Source organism: Mustela nigripes, chromosome 2 (genome assembly GCF_022355385.1).
Source record: "Mustela nigripes isolate SB6536 chromosome 2, MUSNIG.SB6536, whole genome shotgun sequence".
In the NCBI taxonomy this organism is placed as follows: Eukaryota; Metazoa; Chordata; class Mammalia; order Carnivora; family Mustelidae; genus Mustela; species Mustela nigripes.
This window is the reverse complement of record NC_081558.1, coordinates 14,905,588-14,926,489: the sequence shown is the minus strand read 5'-3', so window position 1 is coordinate 14,926,489 and position 20,902 is coordinate 14,905,588. Positions and strand designations below refer to the sequence as shown.

Here is a 20,902-nt window from a genome sequence, read left to right as displayed (position 1 = left end):
AAATATCAGAAAATGCCAGCATTTGGGATTCCTGGGTGGCTCAGTTGGTTGAGCATCTGCCTTCAGCTCAGGTTCCGATCCCAGGGTCCTGGGATCCCCTGGGATGGAGCCCCCAACAGGCCCTTGGCTCAGCAGGAAGTCTGCCTCTGCCCCTCCCTTCCACTTGTTCTCTCCAGCTCTCAAATAAATAAATAAATAAAATCTTTTTTTTTTTTTTTAAAGTGAAGAAAAAGAAAATGCCAATATTTGGGGCACTAGCTGGCTCAGTTGGTAGAATACGTGACTCTTGGTCTCTGGGTCATGAGACCCCCATTTTGGGGGGTAGAAATTACTTTAAAAAAAAATGAAGAAAATGGGCACCTGGGTGGCTCAGTCAGTTAAGTGTCTGCCTTCAGCTCTAGTCATGGCCTCAGGGTCATGGGATAGGGCCCCACGTTGGGCTCCCTGCTTCCCCCTCTCCCTCTGCTTCTCCTCCACTCATGCTCTCCCTCGTGCATGCACACTCTCTCTCTCTCAAATAAAATCTTTTAAAAAATAATAAAGAGGGGCGACTGGGTGGCTCAGTGGATTGGAGCCTCTACCTTCGGCTCAGGTCATGATCCCAGGGTCCTGGGATTGAGCCCTGCGTCAGGCTCTCCGCTCCGCGGGGAGCCTGCCTCTCCCTCTCTCTCTGCCTGCCTGCCTGTCAAATACATAAATAAAATCTTAAAATTTGAAAAAAAAAAAAAAAAGACGGGACGCCTGGGTGGCTCAGCGGGTTAAAGCCTCTGCCTTCGGCTCAGGTCATGATCCTAGGGTCCTGGGATCGAGCCCCACATCAGGCTCTCTGCTCAGCCAGGAGCCTGCTTCCTCCTCTCTCTCTCTGCCTGCCTCTCTGCCTACTTGTGATCTCTGTCTGTCAAATAAATAAATAAATAAATAATCTTTAAAAAAAAAAAAAAGAAAGAAAGAAAGAAAGAAAAAATAGAGAAAATAAATGGGGGGGGGCTCCCTGGGTTAAGCCTCTACCTTTGGCTCAGGTTGTGACCTCAGGGTCCTGGACTCCAGCCCCACATCGGGCTCTCTGCTCTGTGGGGAGCCTGCATCCCCCCCCTTCTGCCTGTCTCTCTGCCTACTTGTGATCTGTCAGATAAATAACATCTTTAAAAAAATAAATGTAGGATTGCTGAAAGAAAGAAGAGAAAGAAAGCCAGCCAGCCAACATTTCAGAATGGCTTCTCTATTTCCTACCTGTGCCCTTCAGAAGCATCCTTCAGTGATCTGCTATCTAAGGCCCAAGGTGGTCCTGGCTGTGAATTCCATCACATGGGTCTCTGTCTTGTCCTCTTCAATAGCGGTCCCACTGTTCTCAAGGGAAATCCCAGACCCTCTTAGGTCTCTGTGCATGTGTCTCTCTCTCTGCTCCAATCACCCTAATCTTCCTTCAGTCCTAGACACTCTATCAGAAATGCTCTTCCCATTTCTCTTTACCTACTTAGCTCCTACATGCCCTCCAATCCCAGCTGGAGAAAGGCCCCCTTGAGTCTTGCTCACCAGGTCACAGCATCCTTTTCTCCTTGACCCTTTTAAGTTTCCCCATGTTTATGAGATTAATTATGATTTCTCTCCTACTAATCTCATGGTAAACTGCACTGAGCAGGGATTCCTAGCGCAGTGCCGGAGGCACAGTGTACACTTCGGTATTTATTGAGTAAGTCTATCCAGAAATCACTCCTCACAATGTCAGAATTCACAAAATACATGACGCAAAGCAAGTGAGAGCTACTGAAGAATTGAGAACTGGAGTCCTTAAACTGTATTTTATTACTCAAATGAAAGTTTCTTGAGGCGCCTGGCTGGCTCAGCTGGAAGAAAGTATGCAACTCTCAATCTCAGGGTAGTGAGTTCAAGCCCCACATTAGGTATAGAGATTACTTAAAAATAATGATAATGAAAAATATCTTTTTGAAGCAATTTCTTATTCTTTAAATAATCATAAAACACAAAGATATAAAAACCTTTAAGGGGAAAAAAAAACCACTCCTCACCCTAACCCAGAAATTTTGTAGACATTCTGGTACAAATCCTTCCAGGATTTTTCCTACCACGAGAAGCATTATTTCTTTCCTCATTATCAAAATATACTATTGTACCTGTACCCCTGGAGCTAATAATACATTATATGTTAATGAAAAAATTAAAAAATTAAAAAAATATATACGATTGTAGGATCTGCCAAATGATACTGCATTAATAGAGGAGACTTGACATTTAAAAAAAATGATGCTGAGTGGAAAAAACAATGCATCCAAATCGGTAATATAGGACCCATCCCAATTTCTACATCACATCCTAGATGAGAAGTCAGAGTCTGCAAAAATCAGCTTCAGAATTTTAGGGAAAGAATATGGGATGAAAGACAAAGAATGGGGGAATTACATGAGGAAAGTATCTTTTGCAAATTGCTCTCAAAATCTCCACTCTGAACTACTTCCTCTAGAAAAAGGCCAACTTAGGGCACCTGGGTGGTTCAGTGGGGTAGGCCTCTGCCTTCACTTCAGGTCATGATCTCTGGGTCTTGGATGAAGCCCTGCATCAGGCTGTCTGTTTGGCAGGGAACCTGCTTCCCCTCACTCTCTGCCTGCCGCTCTGACAACTTGTGATCTCTGTCAAATAATTAAATGAAAACTTCAAAAAAAAAGATAAAAGAAAAAGGCCAACTTTTAGGAGTTGGAAGCTGAGGAAGCAAATGCAAAGGGGCAAGTCTGTGGCCTGGATCCTTCAGGGCCAGCTGGTAACTCTGCTGAGGACAACACAGGGCTACAATGGTGTCCCTAAGTTATCAGGTCATCCCCTCTACTCCCAGCAGAAGTAGCCTGGAGCCTGGAGAAGTAAATGACCTCTTGTTTTAGGAGGGACCAGGAAATGTTCACACAGTGGGTTGCAAACAGTAATACTCCTGGACTCTAATGCCCCAAACATCAGGCTCAAGCCAAGCTCTGCCCTCTACAACTCAAGCCTTGGATAAGCAGCCTGGCCTCCAGGAGCCTCAGTTTCCTCAGCTGTAATGTGGGGATTATATCCTCCACCACACTGGAGTGTTATGGGCAAGGAAGATGTGTGTGTACAACAGGCATTCTAATCTGAGGACTGGTGTCTATCCTGCCCTCCTCCACAGCTTGCTGTCAGGTGTAACATGCTACTAATCTTAGCATCATGATCTGAAGCCAACAAACATTATTTCACCTCATCTAACTTAAAAGAAAACTTGTAACCACTACCGGGGGGGGGGGGGGGGGGAAGAACATCAAAGAACAGTCAGTACAAGTCTGAAGCAACTACACAGAAGGCTGCCTGTCCCTCAGTTTATCTGTGCTGCCACAACCAGAAGGTGTCACTGTGCGAAATGGACACAGAACCACTTAAGCACTGTGTACTCAAGAAAACTGAAAGAAGTAAAAGGGTGAGGAAGAGAGAAAAATTAAAGGCTCAAGTGACTCACCCGGACTTTGATCTAAAGACTCCAAAGCTCTCAAGATAAGGATGAACTACACAGCTAAAAACGATGGGTCAAATACACAAAATTAAACAGCCCCCGCAAAGTTCCCAGGGCAGGGCAGAAATGCGCACCAAAGTGTTGACATTCAGTTCCTGAGAGAGGGCTCCCCATTCATTTCTGGGTCCCAGTGTGTTCACACACACCAAGTGTCAATCACGCTCTAGGCTGGGGCCCTGCCCATAAGCCTTTCCTTGTTGAAGTGATCAATTCCGATTCTTGGCAATAATCCCTTTAAAAGGCCAGCTGCTGCTGTCTAGTCACTGATGCCGACCCATTCCAGGTGCGGGTAAAAAATCAATACAGCCACCGCCTAAACCGGGAGGCAAATTCAAAGTGTACGGCCCTATGAAGGACTCAAGCCCAGAGTGGGGGGAAGGGTCCTGCGGCTCTCGGGGGGTCAGACAGTAAGGGCGCGAGCAAGGAGAGGGCCGGCCCTGCAGGCGTGGGCGCGCGGGGACTCTTATTCTGACACGGGATCCTCCGCTGCCGCCGTCGCCGCCGCCGCGGGGTTCAGCGCAGCGGCCAGGCCGGCCCGGGACCCCCGCCCCGCCTTGCCTGGGACCCCCCGCCCCGCGCGCCCACGTGCCGCCCGCCCGCCGCCCCCTCCCCCGCCCGTCCCGGCCGCTCGGAAGCGACCCCTGGAGGCCCAGCCCCTCCCCCGGCCCCGGAGGAAGCGCAGAAGGAAGGGGGGCGACGCCGATACTTTCCGGGACCCCCGCCTACCCCGGCCCCCACGTGCCTGGGCGGCGTCGGAGCGCGGAACTTTCTAGGGTAGCGCTAGGAAGACGCTCCCAGAATACAAGGAGTAGATAGAACTCACTCGCCCGCTCTCACTTTTCTAGGCTCACGCGGGGGTCCCTCAGAGACCACTGACCCCCGACCCTGCCCGACCCTCGCCACCCCTGCCGCTCCAGGGGGGTCCCAGTCCGGACCCCACCCCCCAACCCCTGCTCCCCGCCAAGTTTGGTCCAGAACTTACCGGGCCGCGGGCCGGCCGGGCCCTAGGGCAGCGCGCGGGTTCGCGGGGCCGTCGGGTCAGGGTCGCCTGCGGGGCCGGGCGGCCGAGGGGCCGGGGGCGCGGGGCCGCGCGCGCTCGCTCCGCCTGTGGGGCCGCCCGGGCCCGCGGCGCTCGCTCCGCCGGTCCGCCCGCCCGCCCGCGCCGCCGGCCAGATAATGCGCCCCTCGGCCGCACACATGGAGCCCGGCGCCGGCGTCACCGCCCGGGACATGCGCACCAGGTCAGCGCGCCCGGCCCGCGGCCCCCAAAACACCGGGGAGCTCTTAAAGGCGACGCCGCCCGCCCGCGCCCGGCTGGGCGGGGACAGACAGCGGATGGGCGGGGCCTTATTGTGGGGGCGGGACGAGTGTGCGGGGAGGGCGGGGCAAGGGAGGCCGGCACCGCCCCGGAAACACCGCCTCTCCGGACTGCGCTCCACGCGCCGCCCAGCTCCGCCCGTTGGGTTTCCCACGCGGGTTCGGGCGGGCTCCCTCCCAGCCGAATCCCAGTGCCTTCCACAGGGCCGAGGGGTCGTCGCCAGCTCACCGGAGGCAGAGCCTGGCGGACCGCGCCCAGAGCTGACTCACGACGCGCTCACTACTGACCTCGCTCCAGCTTAGCTACAAGACCTGGAGCAACTCAGCTGCTTCTGAAAAGGAGGTTAAAATGCCACCTCTGTGAGGGTCACACAGAAGCTGCACTCCCAGGTATCGGCTAAACCATCACGTCTGTGCAATAAAAAGAGTTCTACAGAGTAAGCTCCAGACCCACCCACTTCTAGACACTTGAGGATGACTGCTCTCCCTCTCCCAGTTACCTCCCAATCTGCAAGCCCCCACCCCGAGTTCTGGGAGGTGAACGCCCACCCCCCCACCCCCCCGCCCCGGAGAGCAAATCTACCTTTCCCTCTTCAGTGACTTGAAGTAAACACGGGAACAGTCTAAACTGAGAAAGGATGGGGTTTTGGATGTGTTAAACTACATAAAGGGAAACACAATTTCAAGAAAAAAATAATATAACAAGAAAGTTCTCAATATCAAGATTATGTTTTGAAGAATCACCAAAAAAGGCCCTTTCCATGTTCTTATTCCAGAGTTCAAACAATTCATAAGACTCCTAGACTCCTGATTAGCGGCTTTTGTTTTATAACATATATTAATACACATTCAAACAGCCAAACAAAAAAGTCTCACCAAACATACTTAAACCACTTGAAATGCACTCTGATATTAACTGTTCTGTTTCATTTCTTTTAAAAGAGATTCAGTGTAATTTAAACCCACCATTGGTCTTTACTCCAAACTTGAAAAACAATGTAGAACTTTTATGTATAAAATTGTTTTCCTATTATGTGCCCCCCAACAATAAGTTTAAAAAGGCCCATTTTAATTTCGTGCTGAGTTCCACACATAATAAGCAATTTTTTGCCCTTGATTTCACCCCTCACTCCACTCCCCAAATCTTCAAATGGCTTAATGCAACATCTGGCACAACTCCCCTGGGCCAAAAGCAAAGCATTCCTCAAACAAAATGATACAAAATGCAAAGTGTTGACCCCCAAACGCCTTCCCTGACCGAGTTTTGTCAGCAGTTTGCTTTGATACAAAGAATTTCAAATGTTCAAATTCAAAAACCAAACAAAAACAGTCTTATTCTCAAACAGGTGACTTGGTAAAGGAATGCAGGAGGCTCCCTGATCCCATGTGCAAGGACAGGTTAAAAGCAAATATCCAATATTTTCACTGTAATCCGGCAGCTTTATATTTTGAGAACTGCTTTACTCTAGGACTATTAATCAGATGATGTATATTAAAGCAATACAAGCAAAATATTACCTCACTGCTCCTCACCTGGGTCTTGATTAACGTCAACTTAATTAACTACAAACACAGCAATGTGTGGTCAGGTGGGAGACCTAAGACTTGAGATAGACACAGAGATTCCAGAGTCTGAACTGGCAAGCCCTAGGTGAGTCACCAAGGTGACAACCATCCTGTTTTAAAGAAAGAGGCATCAGCTGTGACATATTAATGGCACACCCCTGTGGACTGAGGTGTGCACTGGTGACAGGTGGGCTGCTCCAGAGGGCAGTGCCAACATCTCCAGCTGGGAAAGCAGGGGTGGGGGTAGGGTGAAGTAGTTACAGGGTTTATTTCTGTGATAGAAAGAGAAGGCCAGGTGTGTAGATGGAAAAAGTGACAGTAAATCCAGACTTGTTTGGGGTCCCCGGAGCTCAGGCAGGCAAATGCTAAGGCTGCTCAGACTAGAAACCTTGCTACCTCAGTGTCTAGTACTGGACTAAACAGCAAAGAGTTCAGCTGGCTGATTATGAAATATGATGCAATCACTTTTAGAATCCATTCTAAAGCTGAAGAAACTAATTAAAAGACAAATAGGGCTCAAACCATGTTGTTGTTGTTTTTTAAGTTTTCCCCCTGCCCTAAAAACAAGGCAGTCAATTAATACTTACAGATACCAGTTAATGTAATACTTTAAAAACACTTCTGTTACTTAGTTAAGCATAATTTCCTTCCAAATTCATTTTAAACTTAATATCCTTCAAAGATCAGACCCTTGCTAATAATAGCCAAGCCTCCTTCCACCCTAACCACTGCAAAAATATTCTAATTACCTTTCTAACACAGTGTTAGATAAACTTCTAAGTAGCATCTGAGCCTGTTCCTGCACAACAGAGGGACAAAAGAAAAAAAGGGGGGGGGGGGGCTGAATTCCATGTCCATGGCCTCTTTTATAGCAGAAAATTGGTCAAAGGCTCCATACTAGCATGAGACTGAAAAGGAGTAGCATCACCTACTGCATGTTTAAGGAGATTTCTTTAAAGTTTCTGGCAGACAAGATTCAAGATGTTTTATGTGATAAACACTGATGGACAAGAACTATCTAACAGACAACTCATCCCAAGGGTTTTGCAAGCTGAGGAGCCTGCAGGCACCATCTCCAGAAGTTCACAGGCTGGTAGCACGAAAGACAGTATGATTTCTAAGCAGAAAATGCATTCATAGGAAAGACAGGAATCACAGAGGAAGAGGCTGCTCCCCTGCCTGGGGAGGAGTCTGGGAAATCTTTGTGGATGTGACATTTAAGCCAGTGCTCAACAGATGAATATCCCAGGCACCTAGAACAGCAGAGGCAAAGGCCAGAGCTGGCCACACCTGCAGTGTGGGGTTCTGGGGGCAGATACAGCTAAAAAGGGATGGGTTCATTATCCTTTAAACTTTCTAGGTGGCTTTCTCAAAACACAGAATGAACTGTCATCTACTTACTTAAATTCAAAGGCTAAGCAGACCTAGTTCTGTAGACTTTAACCAATTTTGAAATTACTGCTATCAGTGACACTAGGCTCCCACTTGTTTTCTGAGGTCTCTAAAGAATAAACAGGTGGTTCATTTAAAAGTGTACCAAAGGGCACCTGGGTGGCTCAGTGGGTTAAGCCGCTGCCTTCGGCTCAGGTCATGATCTCAGGGTCTTGGGATCGAGTCCCGCATCGGGCTCTCTGCTCAGTGGGGAGCCTGCTTCCTTCTCTCTCTCTCTGCCTGCCTCTCCATCTACTTGTGATCTCTCTCTGTCAAATAAATAAATAAAATCTTTAAAAAAAATAAAAAATAAAAGTGTACCAAAATATTTTTAAAAGTAAACTTTTATGAAAAAGAGCACTGACTGCTTTTCACACTTTGCATTTTTGTTATTTTTAAAAATATTTATTTATTTTGAGAGAGAGAGTGCACAGGGTGGGGTGGCAGGGGAGAGGAAAAGAAAGAATCTTAAACAGGCTCCATACTCAGCGTGATACCCAACACAGGGCTGGATCTCAAGACCCTGAGATCATAACCTGAACCAAAATCGTGTGTCAGATGCTTAACCAACTAAGTCACCCAGATGCCTCCACATTTGCATTTTTAGAGCTCAAAGGTCTAAAACTGTTTTCACTGAGTTCAGGGACAATCATAACTACACTCTCTAAGGGAGGAGTGTTTTAAAGTTTCTTATTTCACCCCAAATTCACACTCACAGCGACATTACAATGTAATTGGTCAGAAAAGAGAAAGAAAAGATTCATTTCTATGTTAATATTATTTCTTTAGTACTTTGATATTTTTGATACCTTTTTCAAAGATAAGAAAATAGTTAAAAGAACTATTACAGTGGTACTTTATGAAAAATACAATACTCCCAGTGCATAACTCCTGCTAAAACAAATGTCACTTTTTAAGTCACAGCATTCTTACACTAGATTAGTTTGTGGGAGACAGACCTGCACCCCTTTGACCGGTCCCTGTTGTACATACATACACTGAAAAGCTCTCTGAAACACAGCTCTGTAGAGATGGGCCACTTTGTCAGCATGTTTGTTTGTTGTTTGTTTGTTTTGAGTGTCATATCCAACCACAGTTCTGTATACTTAGTGGCTGGGCAACATGGAGTTCAGGCTCCATCTGTACTTAGTCTCTGTGTGGCCCTAAAGAAGTCCCACTACAGTGGAGTTCTGAGCACATGTGCTCCCCTGAAGGGTTAAATACAAATGGCTAGATGTATCACTGTGAACCTGGAGGTATATCTCCCACTGTCCTCATCTGCATGTGTCACCAGTTGGCAAGAATATCTCTTTTGTACCTATACATCGCTTACAAAAAAAAATGCCCACCTGATGTAGATCAATTTTAAGTCTTTGAGAAGTCAGTAAGTGAACTATTTTCTAGAAATTAAAAAATTAAAAGGAAAAAAATCAGGAAGTTACAAGGAAAAAAGAATAAAAAAGGCTGTATGTCAGTCTTAAGTCTTAAGTCTGGAGATCAACCTATTCTAACCTACTTAACAAAGAAAGAGTGCTAGTCACATCATTGATCTGTTAATAAACATCCATTATTTAGACATGAAGAAAAATATGTTTTAAAAACTTGATATCCAGGGGCGCCTGGGTGGCTCAGTGGGTTAAAAGCCTCTGTCTTCAGCTCAAGTTGTGATCCCAGGGTTCTGGGATCGAGCCCCATATTGGGCTCCCTGCTCAGCAGGCAGCCTGTTTCTCCCTCTCCAGCTCCTGCATCTTGTATTCCCTCTCTCACTATCTCTTTTTTTTTTTTTTTTAAGATTTTTTTTTTAAAGATTTTATTTATTTGACAGGCAGAGATTACAAGTAGTCAGAGAGGCAGGCAGGGAGAGAGGAAAAAGTAGGCTCCCCGCCAAGCAGAGAGCCCGATGTGGGGCTCGATCCCAGGATCCTGAGACCATGACCTGAGTCGAAGGCAGAGGCTTTAACCTACTGAGCCACCCAAGTGCCCCTAAGTAAGATCTTTTTTAAAAACATGATAACAGGGACGCCTGGGTGGCTCAGTTGGTTAAGCAGCTGCCTTCAGCTCAGGTCATGATCCCAGCGTCCTGGGATCGAGTCCCACATCGGGCTCCTTGCTCGGCAGGGAGCCTGCTTCTCCCTCTGCCTCTGCCTGCCATTCTGTCTGCCTGTGCTCGTTCTCTCTCTCCCTCTCTCTGACAAATAAATAAAATCTTTTAAAAAATAAATAAATAAAAAATAAAAAAATAAAAACATGATAACAATTCTCAAAGAAAAATAACTGAGAAGCAGTCTGCCCAAATTTGTTCTCTCTCTCTCTTTTTTAAAGATTTTATTTATCTATTTTACAGAGATCACAATTAGGCAGAGAGGCAGGCAGAGACGGGGAGGGTGGGGGGGAAGGGGGGCACTGTGGGAAGCAGGCTCCCCACTGAGCAGAGAGCCTGATGCAGGGATCAATCCCAGGGCCCTGGGATCATGACCTGAGCCCAAGGCAGGCTTTAACCCACTGAGCCACCCAGATGCCCCATAGACTACATTCTCTTAAAAACAGAGTCCAGGTTTGGTCTGATTTCACAAGACATCATTGATATTTCTGATTGAAAATGCTTACTAAGAGCTCAATTTATATATTATTTAAAGCCTCTGCCTTCAGCTCAGGTTGTGATCCTGGGACCCTGGGATCAAGCCCCATATCGCATAGGGCTCTCTGCTCCGCAGGGAGCCTGCTTCCCTTCCTATCTCTCTGCCTGCCTCTCTGCCTGCCTATGATCTCTGTCAAATAAATAAATAAAATCTTTTAAAAAATAAATATTATTTTAATCTGAATTCAATTTTGAATCCTACTGTGGCACATTTTATAAAACTTCCTACCTTTGAAGGTAACTGGACTTTTCTTGCCAAAGGTGCTCAGTTCATACTCTGATTTTCAGATGTTCATAACCTCCTCAGGTCAAGAGAACTCACCAGGTTGCTTTTCACCTCCAGGTCCCTGCCCTGGCCCATGCTATTCCAATCCCCAGAATGCCTAGCCACCTAACAAGTAGCTCTCCCTATTGCCCCCCTTTGCTGACCCTCCAATTTGGGCCTTTTTCCCAGTTACCCTATCCATGCTTCAGGGGGCACTGCAAGTCCATATAATAAATATACAAAGGCGATGCACAGCAGCATAAAGCCACAATGAACTGAGGAAACTCAATGGGAAAAATCAGCCAATCTGGGAACCTCTAGATCATCGGTCTTCAGTTACACCCAGCTTGTGGCCCCAACGTGGACTGGTTTGCTCTCAGACAGTATAAACTGCCATAGGTAGCTATCCAAACTTGGGTGCCAATCTTAACAGGGTCAGTAAGCTTTTATATGATTCCATAACGACTACCTTTATTGGACACCTACAACAATCTGGCCACCTGCTTCATTCTTATCATCCCCACCTCACAAATGAAAAACTGAGACTCAAAGAATTTAGGCTATTTGCAATAAAGCCACTTTCCTGAGATCACAGAGCCAGCAAGTGGCAGAATCTGGATACAAACCCAAGTCTTTCTAACTCGGAAGCTTCTACTCCATAGAGGGTACTGTTCTAAGATAATGAAGACAAGTAACGGTAAACCATTCTTCAGGAGCATACTCTTGCAAAAGGACCTTCTAATGTCTGCTTCCTTGAGTTCTACATACATCTCCAGAGCAGCCCTCTCTGTAGGCAAGCTCCTGTGGTTATACAACAGGAAACCATCCTGTTGTCTACCCTGCCAGACAATCCTAAATTTGTGAGTACACTAGCTGAACCCCCAGAACTGCCACGTACAAGTCCCCTGGCGGCTTCCAGCTCTGAAAAAGCAGCTGACCAGGAAAAAGTGAGAATCTGAACATGTTTTCTGTGCTCAAACTGGGGCCCAGGAACTCCCGCTGGAGGTGGAGGGCAAGGAACAGGAAGTAGGAGGGAGCAAGCATCCACTTCCCAAGGGCAGCAGAGCCAGAGGTGGGAGCCTGATCATGTGCACAGTTGCATTACTTGTCCACGCCCACTTCCGGCCAGAGCCTGCCTCTTCACCTCCGAGTCAGTATTTTGGTTGAAGGAAAGAGAGACAGACTACTAGAAACTCTCCTTGTAATCTCCCTCTTCCCCTTGGAGCCTGTATCCTGAATGAATACCCACCCCTGCTCTCTGGCTCCACCCCTCACAAATACCCTTAAGAAAAGCACCTGTCTGGGCGCCTGGGTAGCTCAGTGGGTTAAGCCTCTGCCTTCGGCTCAGGTCATGATCTCAGGGTCCTGGGATGGAGTCCTGCATCGGGCTCTCTGCTCAGCGTGTAGCCTGCTTCTCCCTCTCTCTGCCTTCCTCTCTGCCTACTTGTGATCTCTGTCTGTCAAATAAATAAATAAAATCTTTAAAAAGGAAAAAAAAAAAAGAAAGGCACCTGTCATATAATTGATCTCCGTGGACTCACATCAAATCTGACCACAACATAGCAAAGTCAAAATAGTGCTTTCCCAGTCCCAGCATAAGGGGGAACCGTAGGCCAGACGGAACTGTGTGCCAAGAACCTACTAATACACAAGAAAGCAATCTATTTGAAATCTCACTTTTCTTTCCTAGGCTATAAACAACACCCAAGCACTCTACTTGTCTGAATTTGTTTTTAAGATTTCAAACAAGGTGTAAAGGGATTTTAGAACTGTTTATCTCTCTGCATAATATGCACTGCCATGAAGAAACGTCACAGGATTCCAAAAACACACTACCACTGACTTCAAGAAGAGCAAAGCTGAAAATACTTCTGGCAGTGACCATCCCAGATTCTCTCTTGTGTCTCTAACATTACAGTCACAATCATCCTGGATCAACTAGAGCCAAAAGCCAACAATCAACCAGGAAAACACCAAAATTTCTGCTCCTTTTCGAGGGAAGAAACAGAAGCAAGTAACCCAGTGAGGAAATCAGACGGATAGTGAGGTTTCACTTCTAACCCTCCAAGAAACTCTACTCCAAGTTCCCAACATCCAAGGATAGTCCCAAAGAAGTCCTGCAATAGTCTTCCATTCCATAGTTTGTTTTCTTGTCTGTGACTGGGATGTATGCACCTTGAAAGCCGACTTCAGGGATGCCTGGGTGGCTCAGTTGTTAAGCATCTGACCTCAGCTCAGATCATGATCCCAGAGTCCTGGGACTGAGCCCCGCATGGGGCACGCTGCTCCATGGGAAGCCTGCTTCTCCCTCTCACACTCCCCCTACTTGTGTTCCCTTTCTCGCTGTGTCTCTCTCTGTCAAATAAATAAATAAAATCTTAAAAAAAAAAAAAAATGAGGGGTGCCTGGATGGCTCAGTGGGTTAAAGCCTTTACCTTTGGCTCAGGTCATGATCCCAAAGTCCTGAGATCAAGCCCCACACTGGATTCTCTGCTCATTGGGGAGCCTGCTTCCTCCTCTTTCTCTGCCTGCCTCTCCACCTACTTGAGATTTCTGTCTGTCAAATAAATAAATAAAATCTTTAATAAAAAGAAAGAAAGAAAGAAAGCTGACTTCATCCATCCTGCTCACTGCTAGGCCCACAGCACTCAGCATTGTGCACTGTAGGTACACAAACATTTATTGCTTGATTATTTGCTGGTGTAAGAGGAAGTTACATGAGTCAAAACATTTAAGACTATTTTTCAATCCAATTTAAGTTAAACTAAAAAAAGAGAAAAATGACCTACGTTATGGCCACACAGGAAAAACCTAGTTTAGTTGAGTGCTCCAACTGTCCCTTATAAGCCAGTTTGAAGGGATAAATTCTTTTTTTTTTAAGACTTTATTTTTATTTATTTATTTATTTATCTGAGAGAGAGACAGATAGTGACAGAGATAGCAAGAAGAAGCACAAACTGGGAGGAAAGGGAGAAGTAGGCTCCTGTGAGCTGGGGGCCAGACCTGGGTCTTGATCTTTTTTTTTTTTTTTTTTAAGATTTTATTTATTTATTTGACAGAGAGAAATCACAAGTAGGCAGAGAGGCAGGCAGAGAGAGAGAGAGGAGGAAGCAGGCTCCCTGCTGAGCAGAGAGCCCGATGCGGGACCCGATGCGGGACCCGATCCCAGGACCCTGAGATCATGACCTGAGCCGAAGGCAGCGGCTTAACCACTGCGCCACCCAGGCGCCCCTGGGTCTTGATCTTGATCCCCGGACCCTGGGATCATACCCTGAGCCAAAGACAGATGCTTAACCAACTGAGCCACCCAGTTTTATTCGGACAACAAACCACTATAAGCAAAGGTAGCCAGGCTGCAGAGAGAATAAAGCCAAAATTAATACTAGAAATTAAAAATAACATCTTCCATTCATTTGGATGGAACGACTTCAGACAGTAGTTATTTCTCAGTTCCAAAAGAGGTCAGGTTCTTTCTTATCATCAAGATCCACAGGGATTTAATGCCCCCAGTGCTGTCTCCAACAGGAAGGAAACCCTGACTTCCCTAGCTATTTCAGTTATATAAATCAACAGTTGATTGTCCAGAGTTAGAAGCTGAACAGTGTTGGGACCCACATGCCTTTTAGAGCTCCCCACCGACGGGTAACCATGTTACATTAAATCTAATAAATGTACCTAGATCAATATCATTTCTAACTATCCAAGGGTTTTTATTGCTGTAAGGACCTTTCAATTAAAAAAAAAAAAAAAGGCTAAAAAAAAAACTTCCTGTTAGATAAAAGAGACTTGGTGGTGGCGCCACCATCCACCAAAGTGACGTCTGTGGCACACAAAAAAACGCAGCATAATTTCAAAAGGGATAGTGATCCCTTTAAAGTTATTTACCTTATCTTTTTATATTTTAAAAATAATAAAACTTTGTTCCTTTTTCTTTAATTGAATAATTGTCCTTAAAAGAATTGAGAGAAACTTAAGATTGGTGGATTCTTTGCCTCAATAGCAAAGTTGAGACAGAGACAGACAGACAGACAGAGACAGGCAGGCAGACGAAAAAAAAGAGGGAGGGAGAGGGTATAATTTCAAAGGTGGAGGGAATCCTTCAAACCTGGGAGTAGCCCAGTGGAGGCCTAGTTCAGATTTTCACCCATTATTTTCCCCTGGGTTTTAGATATTAGTGGCAAGTGCCATCTGTCACCACACTAGTAAGTGAAAAAGGTTAGACCCAAATCACTGGCCATGATTTTAGGGCTTTCACTAATGGCTAAAAAAGAATCCTCTCAACAACAGTAACAAAGGGTGTCCTGCCCACTTTAGCCCCCTATCTCCACCCCTACCCCAGAGGCTGAGTTAGCATCTTCTACAGCTCTCTAGATCTTGGGAGCTCAAGGTGAACTCTGATCTCCTCATGGGCACTAAGCTACACACTGGCCCTCTCAATGCACTATTATTATGGGACATCAAATGCCTTTGTACATCACTTTCTCAGTCTTTTGTCCTCAAATCTGATTCATTACACCAAAAGAACATTCTGCTTTCAAATTTCTAATGTGTAAGAAGAGACACTCACCAAGTAACTGCTGTATATCACTCACTCAAACAGTCCTAAAATATACATATGATCCTTTAGGTTTATAGTTCATCTACTTTTTTCTTCCCACAACTCTTGAAGTTCGTTATAATCTTCTATTTTGCCTACAGTCTAATTATAGTAATACATCTCCCTACTTGCCCTCAACTCACAAATTACCCCATTTTACAGAGGCAGAAGGCAAGGCCAAGGCAACACAAATGCCTGCTACACAGCAAATCCATCTCACAGCTCCCATCTGAACACAGAAAAACACTGGAAGACCCAGGGTGGCAATGGGTTTTGCCAGAGACATACCACATTTCCTTCTCTACGAACACATTTAACTTTGGCAGAATATCAAGTGTTTCCTGGTCTGGAACCTTAAACTCCTGAGCACGACAGTCAACTTTATTGCACACCAACCATGTGCTAGGTGTTAGGCTGGCTGCCTGCCTCCCTTTCATTACCTCAGATTCATTCATTCATTGTCTAAGAAGCACTTCCCATCTATTGGCACATTCACACACATAGATATGTGACCCCTCAACTATTTAGTAATGTGCTGATTTTGCATTATAACTTGTACAGGACCACACAACTAGTAAGGACAGACCAAAACCTGGATCAGGTCCTTCTGACTTCAAAGCTCCCCCTTCCCTTTCCAACACCCTATCCTGTTGGTCCTACGGGTTTCATTCAAAATAGTAAATATGTGCCAGCACTTCTCTGCGCTGTCTCAGGAAACCCTAAACTCCAAGCTCCCCACCATCCTTCCCCTTCCCCTCAGGGCAGTGCCTACAACTGACCAGGAAGAGGCAGTAGGAGAACATCCAGGTCTGAGGCACCATCCTGCCTGGACTTGACTACCCAGGAGCAAAGGGCCCAGGAAACTCTCCAAGCGCTTATCCACAGAAGAAAATAGCTCGAGTTGAAACTTGTGTCCACATGGTCCACCGACAGATTTAGAACTCAAATTATAGCCTCGGCAGGAATCTTCACAAAGGACTCAAATTAAGCAAGACCCAGATGGAAATGAACAGGAGAGAGACAGCCTTAAGTCACATTGTTAAGTGAACTGCAGTTCTAGCAGAGTCAGAGAGAAGAACTTGTTGAAATGCTAAACCAAACAGTTCAGTCTTCATTTCAGAACTCCACTTCAAAAACGTTGTCCCCATGTTTTTAGCTCGAGTCTTGTACATGGACACGAAGTGGTTACAAGTTACTCAGGTTTCAAACTGAGTTCATTCCTGTCCTTTGGACCATCTCTCAATGCCAGCATTCATCTACTTGGGCTCCAGAGAGCTCTGCGTTTGGCAAAGCAGATAAAATTAGCTACTGGAGTGAATTTGGAATCCAGGGTGGGCCATTAAAAAAAGCACACATGAGATTTGTAAAAGCCATGTAAAAACTTCCTTTGGGCCAGGCTGAAGTTACCTAAAACTTAGAGAAATACTGTCAAATACCTAGTCCTCTGCCTCCCTTCTACTCTTCCTGGATCTAAGGTGACCCATTTCCTGTTCTTGCCCTGCCATTCAAACCAAATTGGCCCACAAACTGGGGATCCTCTAGAGATCAAGGGGTGAATCAGAGAAAACAGAGCAGGAAGACCTGAAGGAGTGTGTTTTTGCTTCTCCTTTTTTGGGGAGTGTGTGACACTATGCAGAAGGAGGACTGAGGGATGGGACAGGAAGTGGGTCGGTCCCACAGCCTAACAGTGTGATAATGGGGGATAATGGGAGGACAATGCTCCAGCCCTGTCCCTCCTGCCTCCACAATGGCCTGACAATACTGTGGTGGCTGATGGTTCAAAATGGAGTAACCAAGATGGTCATCTGGCAACAGCCCCTGCTCCCCCCTCAAATCTAGCAGGTCTCAGAAGGACGAGAGAAAACAGTGCTCTTTGACTGTCTCTCAAAATTCCTTTCCAGCACAAAATTCTCCAGGTCCTTGGAAGCTGAGGTAAAAGTTCAAAGGACTCCTCCTCCAATCTAGCAAGAAATAAGACTAAAAAGGGGGTCACATTTCTGGTCTCTTCTTCCAGAGAGGAAGAGGGTGCCCAAAAAAGGAACAGGGGAACCTTGAAGTTAGGGGATCCACGAAATGAAAGAAGAGTTTCTCCCTTGAGAATAGGGTAGGTAACCACCTCAGGAAAGGGGGACATGACCTCGGGCAAGTGAGAGGGGAATGCCTCAGAAGCTGGGGCCACCCCTCAGAGAAGTGAGGAAATCTAAAGTGTTTCCCACCAGCAGAGGATATCTTGGAAAAGTGGAGGCAAACTTAAGAGACATTGAGGATCCCCTGGGAGAAGGACAACCCACATTAGGGAGAGAACCTCTGGAGAAGCCAGAAACCCCTCAGAAAATTGTGGCTTCCATAGATTAGTGGAGACCCTAAAAGAAAATATTTTGGGAAAGTGGGGAACTTTTCCTCTGAGAACTAAGGATCCAGTCAGATGAATGGGTGTTTCAGGGTAGTGGGGGACCCCTCAGGAAAGAGAAGACACTTATCAAAATGTGGGGGTCCCAGCAAGAGTGGAAATAGTTCAGAAAAGTGGGGAACACGTCCAGAAGGAATTCTGACAGAGGCAGGAACACCTCGGATTAGTTGGGGTACCCTTGGGAGAAGGAGGTCACCCAGGGAGAGGGGAGGGCAGCAGGGAGAGCATCTCAGAAAGGGGGGGGGCCCTATGCAAGGTGGGAGATACCTTAGCAAAGCAAGGGCAAAAAGGGGGTAAGAGGGACAACAGCTCAGAGAAGCAGGGCTCTCCTCAGAGAACTGGGTGGGGGCTCCCTGGAAAAGCCGGGAGGTCTCCTCAGAGAAGCTGTGCCCCCCGAGAAGTGAGAGGGTCCCCCAGAAGCACGGTGTCTCCTGAAGAAGCAGGAGTTCAGAGAAAATCAGGAGGGGGTCCCTCAGAGACAGAGCACCGCTCAGAGAAGTAGGGGTCCCCTTAGAGAAGTTGGGAGGGGGCTCTCAGGGAGGCGGGACCCTCAGAGAAGGGATGAGGGGGTCCCTCAATGGCACGGGGGAGGGAGGGCTACCTCGGAGAGGGAGAAAAGTGGGGCGTCTATCAGAGAAGGGGGGCGCCCCTCGGAAAAGTGGACGTCCCTCAGAGGAAAGAAGTATCTCAGAGAGGTGGGGTGCCTCAGAGAAGTGGGGGTCCCTCAGAGAGATGGGGGTCCCTCGGAGAAGGGGGTCTCCCCTCAGAGAGGCGGGGGTCCCCTCAGACAAGAGGGTCCGCGCACCGAAGGCGGTCCCCTCAGAGAAGCGGAAGCCCCAGAGAAGCCCGGGGCACCGGAAGCCGGGGACCCGCCACCGGCGGCGCCGGCCCCTCACTCACCGAAGTTGCTCGGCGCCTCTGCGGGCGGCTGCTGGGCCCCGGGTGGCCTCGGGAGGCGGGGTCCGGTCCAATCAGCTCGGGTCCCGCGGCGGCGGCTCCCTCAGGTGGCGCCCGCGGCGGCGGCTGCGACAGGACGACGGACGACCGACCGACCGACTGCGCGGGCGGCGCGGAGCGCGCTCGGGTGGCGGGGGTGCGCGTGCGCGCGCCGGGGCGCTGACCCCGGGCAGGAGGAGCCGCCTCGCCGCGCTCGGAGCCGCCGCTCGGTCTCGCCGCTCCTTCTCACACTGAAATTGCCCGCTTCGCAGCCCGGCTTCCCCGGTTGCTAGGCAGATTTCGCCTCGCACACTTCCGGGTTGAGGCGCGTCTCGTCGAGTGGCGGCGCCGCAGGCCAATGAGGTCCGGCCGAGGCTCCGGGGATCCGCGCCCCACGGAGGGCGTGGCCAGCCTCACGACGGACAGGGCCCCACAGCCAATGAGAGAGCGAGCCGGCTGGCCCTCGGGACCGCGCCGGCGGTCTGGGCGGCCCCGAGGAGGTGGGACGGGGTGACTGACAAGCGGTCTACCAATAGAAGAGTGGAGCGGACCTCGGGGCCAGTTAGGGACCTTTGGGGGCGGGGCTTCGGCTTCGGGGCGGGAACGCCACGAGGGGCGGGGACTTGGAGACGCGTCAATTCTTGGCCGGCTCGCTCGGACCCCGGAGGGCGTTTCAGCTGGGCCGCCCCGCGGCCGACAACTGGCTGGGCAGGGGGTTCCCCGCAGTGCTCAGCAGGGGCGCCCCACCCACAATGCACCGGAGAGGGCCTGGGCAGGGCGGGCGTGGGGCGGTTACGCCGGGCGGTGGGCGGGACCGCGTGAGGCGCGCTCTGAGAAGACTGGGCAGCCCTTGGCTCGGCCTTGTTCCCGAGGGAATTCGTTGCCCTGCCCCCCCCATCCCCCACCCACCCCCGCGCCCGCCCGGATCTTTTCTGACAAGAGTTGTGGTTCGACTTCTGAGAAGAATCTTGGGGATTCTTGTCCCTGGCCCCCGTTCTGAGGAGAATCTTCGGAATTCGTTTCCGAGCCCCCATTCTGAGGAGAAGCCAGGAATCTTGCCCCTAGCCCCTCTGCTAAAGAGAATCTTGGAGGCTCTTGCTCTGGCCCTCTCCTGAAGAAAGTTTTGGCGATTCTTGCCCCGCCCGCTTTTTTCAGTGTGGCCAGGATGAGGGTGATTTTATAGCTTCGCACCCCTAGCTCTGTTTTCTAAGCAGATTTGTAGAGTTTCGGGTCCTTGCCCCCTTTACTAAAGAGAATTGGAGGAACTTAGGGTCCACTGCCTTTCCTGGAGAGTATTTGCGGAGCAGACCCTGGCTCCTTTCTGAGCACTATTAGGGGCCACTGGCCCTATCCCTCCCTTGGCTGAGGGGCAGTGGGGGCTGTGTGCCGCGGCCTTCATATCTAAAGATAACTCGGGAAATTCCTATGTCGTATCTCCCTCCCCCGACCAGAGGAGAAACTTGAGACTTCAAGCACCTCTCTTTTCTCCAGAGACAACTCTCAGGAGATTGATACCCCCTCATCCCTTTTACTAAAGAAATGTCAGGTTGTGCTCCCTGAACTTTTTCAAAACAGTGTCCGTGTTGCAGTAATGGCTCCCCTTTTCCTAGGAACTGTGACCGTTTGACTCGTCCCCTAGAAAATTTTGGGGAGTTAAATACTTCCTTTTTGGAAAAGCCACCCATTTAGCCCTCTCTTCTCTTATTTTGAGAGTGGTTTTCGGCGCAGCTCTCTTCTCTTTCCCAAGTGGTAATCAAATCTGTGGCCATTCCTGATTCTGTCCCCTGTTGAGCTCTTTAGCTTGTTTCCTTCTCTACTGGGTGGGGCCGTTCCAGGAAGCATTCCTGCTTCCCACCCACCCCCAGACAAAATTCATCAGTCCCTCAAACTGCAGTGTTCGCACCTATGCTGTAGTAAGTACCGTGGGCCACCAGGTGTCAAAGGCCTTTGCCTGCCTCTGTCTTCCCCCTGTTGATCTGAACTCCTTGCCTGATTTCCCCCTCAAAGAACGCAACTTTGGGATGCCTGGTTGGCTCGGTTGGTAGAACATGGGACTCTTGATCTTGGGGTTGTAAATTCAAGCCTCACACTGGATATGAGGTTACTTAAAAATAAAATCTTGGGGCACCTCGGTGGCTTAGTGGATTAAGCCTCTGCCTTAGGCTCAGGTCATGATCCCAGGGTCCTGGGATCAAGCCCCGCATTGG

General features: G+C 48.4%; 1 protein-coding gene across 3 annotated transcripts in view; it reads right to left on the bottom strand.

Moving 5' to 3' along the window:
- Positions 1 to 18,978, bottom strand: part of GATAD2A (GATA zinc finger domain containing 2A) — a 107,054-nt gene extending 88,076 nt beyond the window's left edge. For 2 of the 3 annotated variants that reach the window (XM_059389514.1, XM_059389517.1), the window contains exon 1: positions 18,660 to 18,978. The gene's annotated coding sequence lies outside the window, so the exon portion shown is untranslated. Of the gene's footprint in view, positions 1 to 4,517; positions 4,596 to 18,659 lie in introns of those variants that run through there. The other variant, XM_059389515.1, reaches the window with a different exon arrangement.
- Positions 18,979 to 20,902: the final 1,924 nt, after the last annotated feature.